This window comes from Dipodomys merriami, unplaced genomic scaffold (genome assembly GCF_024711535.1).
Source record: "Dipodomys merriami isolate MVZ:Mamm:240054 unplaced genomic scaffold, mDipMer1.0.p SCAF_476, whole genome shotgun sequence".
NCBI classification, from domain to species: domain Eukaryota; kingdom Metazoa; phylum Chordata; class Mammalia; order Rodentia; family Heteromyidae; genus Dipodomys; species Dipodomys merriami.
Genome location: NW_027206042.1, coordinates 680,947 through 684,518, shown reverse-complemented (window position 1 = coordinate 684,518; position 3,572 = coordinate 680,947). Strand labels below are relative to the sequence as shown.

At 34.4% G+C, this 3,572-nt stretch overlaps 1 non-coding gene across 1 annotated transcript; it reads right to left on the bottom strand.

The window, feature by feature from the left end:
- Positions 1-3,088: 3,088 nt before the first annotated feature.
- LOC138808764 (U4 spliceosomal RNA) lies at positions 3,089-3,235 on the bottom strand. Its single transcript, XR_011366622.1, has one exon. It is a non-coding gene; the product is annotated as a U4 spliceosomal RNA (small nuclear RNA).
- Between the last annotated feature and the right edge of the window lie 337 nt (positions 3,236-3,572).

The window sequence follows — 3,572 nt, the reverse complement described above, 5'->3', positions numbered from 1 at the left end:
AAAGATCATGTCAATAAATTCACAAACATAGCATCGTTATATCTATCTATCTATCTATCTATCTATCTATCTATCTATATATATATATATGTGGCATATTACATAGTGGATGCTTTATGGAATATTATACTTTGTAGTTGTCATATTATTTACCAAGGTTGATATTTTCTGTAAACTTAGTAAAAGCCAAAATTGTTCCAGGATACCTTTCTCTATAAAACTGTCAAATAAATATTTAAGTCTAATGAAAAAGATAGTAATATAATTAGTGATTCTTAAGTTTGTACAAAAAAGTTACAAAGTAAAACAAGATACATTAAATATGCTTCTATAAATATGATTGAAAAAAAGTGGGTTCAGTGAGAAGGACCTGGTTTAAGTGTTGACTCACCTGTCAACTTAGTACAGTCATTAAAGGTTGTACTGCTTAACAGCCTCACTTTTCTCATTTGTAAACTAGATGTGCACTTATTGTGAAAAGCAGTTCAAATGTCCGTGCTTGCAACAGAATGCATGAACTGATATGAATGGATGTTACTCTCTTCATTTTTATGGATAATTTAATCTGAAAAAGTGACTATATAATTGACATACTCACTAACAGGAAATGTGAATTCCTATTGCTCTATGTCTTTACCAATGCTTGAGATTGTCAATTTTTTAATATTAGTTATTCTGGAAAAATATGGTAGTATTTGTGGCTTTTATTTGAACTTCTCTGATTCCTAACAAAATTAAAGATATGTCCTTATATTTTGGCCATTCAGTATGTGAAGTGATTGATCAAGTCTGTCTCTCAGCTATTTTTTGGTGGGTTGTTTCACACGTTGATTGGTATATAATTTATATATATATATAGGTGCATATAACTCTACAGACTTGTGCATTTATTAAGTTGTTTTACCCTGTGGCTTGACTTTTCATCAATTAAAAGTGTCTTTTGATAAACAGAAGTTATTTTAACACACTCTAAGGGTTAGTGTATTAGTCAGTATTCTCTAGAGGAACAGAACCAATATCATACACACACAAGTAGTTATATATTGAAATATGAATACTGTTTATTATTATATATAATATAAAGGAGATGATTAGATTGGCTTCCACAGTTGGAAGCTACATAGGCTAGTTTGCCTATCTGCAAACTAGAGAAGCAGAAAATCTGGAAGCTGCTCAGGTCAAGAAACTGAAAGCTTTGGAGCAAGCAGGACCAATGATGCAGTTTTAGTCCACAGTTGAAGACCTGGAAACTCCCTGGAGACTCACTGATGCGAGCTGATGGGAGTCTAGATTAAAAGCTGAAGAAGCTGGCATCTCTGGACAATGTTAGCAGCAATGGACACATTTGCTCAGGAGGAATGGAGCCTGAATATGCTGGCTGGCTTCCATTTCCCACTTTTATTCCGTCCCTCAGCTTATTGGCTAGTTTCACCCAGATTCAGAGTAGGTCTGTCCTGCTTAGTTGCTGTCCCACAGGCCAATTTTCTTTAGAAACTCACAGACACATCAGTCCCCTCTACTAATCTCTTCGGCATCTCTCAATCCAATCATGTTTGAAAGTCAAGATTAATGTTTGCAGTCCCTTATTGTTTGTGTGTTCTGTCAAATACATAGACACTCAATTAATTTCAAAGGTACAGATTTTTCTCGACTCTTATTTGTTCTAATAATCTCTCTCTCTCTCTCTCTCTCTCTCTCTCTCTCTCTCTCTCTCTCTCTATCTATCTATCTATCTATCTAATCGGTCATGGGGCTTGAATTCTGAGCCTGAGTGCTGTCCCTGTGCTCTTCAGCTCAAGGTTAGTGCACTACCACTTGAACCACAGCATCACTTCCGGTTTTCTGGTGGTTAGTTGGAGATAAGAGTCTCACGGACTTTTCTGCCTGGGCTGGCTTTGAACTGCGGTCCTCAGCTCTCAGCCTCCTGAGTAGCTAGAATTACAGGCATGAGCCATCAGTGCCCAACTCTATCCTCAGGTCTTCAGCTCAAGGCTAGTGCTATACCACTTGAGCCACAGCACCGCTTCTGGCTTTTTCTTCTTATGTGATGCTGAGGAATCAGGGGCCTCGTGCAAGCACTCTACCACTGAGCCATCTTCCCATCCTGATTCTTGTTTTTTAAAGAATCTTTTCACATTTTTCTCCCCCTTCTTCCTTCCTTTTTCTTTCTTTTCTCTCTCTCTTTTTCTCTCTCACACTTAAAATACATACGGCATGATTTTGCTTTGAATTTGGTTGATTTAAAGCTCATTTTTAGGAAAACTAATGTCTTTAAAATGCTGAATTTTCTGGTATTCCAGTTATAAGCATGACATAAATGTTCATTAATGCATGTTAAGTCAACCAACTCAACTTATTTGTCACATATTGTCATTATCTACTATTAAGAATTTTGGCATATATGCTCATGACTGAAGTTGCCCTGCAATTTTGTATTTCCATATTTATGTTTTGATATCATAATTAGTCGAGCTTCACATGTTATGGTGGAGAATTTGTCTACTTTTCTACTTTCGGAAAGGCATGAATTGGAATGCTTGCTAGAATTGAAGGTTTAATATTAAAGATTCAACTTTTCTTAGTCATGATGAGAATGATATAATAATTTTTTTCTTCATATTAAAATTTCAACAAGTTGTAATTTTTTTATCTCTTCCACATCCCATTAAGCTTTAAAAAGTTAAGAAATAAGTATCTATTTATTAGATCTGTATTTTAACATAGTTATTTCTATTTTATGGTTATTAATAATTTGTTTTATTAAAAATTAGTTGGATTCAGGCATATTTTTCTAAATGTGGCACTAAAAAAGATTGAAAATACATTTTACTTGTTTTGAGTTAAGATAAACAGATGTATGTTTTAGGTTATTCAGTGAAAGTGAATTTGACACTTGAAAGAGAACACTTTTAAATTTTCTTCTCTTTATATGACAGAGATATTTACAGATATTGGAGATATTTAGAGGTAAGCACAATTATTGCATTAATTCTGAAATGAAAAATAATTTATTGGTCAAAAAAGAGATAAAGTTTGGGTGCTGTAGCTCACATCTGTAACCGTAGCTACTTGGGAGGCTGACATCAGAGGCTCACAGTTCAAAAGTAGCCCAGGTAGAAATTTGATACAGTCATCATCAATTAATCAGCATAAAGCCAAAAGTAGTTGTTTCAATTAGCAATAATCACGCCTCGGATAAACCTCATTGGCTACGATACTGCCACTGCGCAAAGCTTAAAACCAAAAGTAGTTGTGTGGTTCAAGTGGTAGAGCGCCAACCTTGAGCAAAAAAGCTAAGGAAGAGCAAAAGGCCCTAAGTTCAAGTATTAGTACCAACACACACACACTCATAAAAGTTTTCATTTATTTAGTTTATCATATATGCTAACAAAATATGCTTAAATACATATGTTAGCTGAAATGCAGAGAATTTTATTTATATAAATTTTGAAAACAGAAGAAAACCATTTACATGTTGGTTTGCCATACTGGGATCAATAATCACATTATTATTTCTGGATTTGGGTGTTAACTTCTGGCGATTTGTCATATCTCATGATAAATGCAATCAA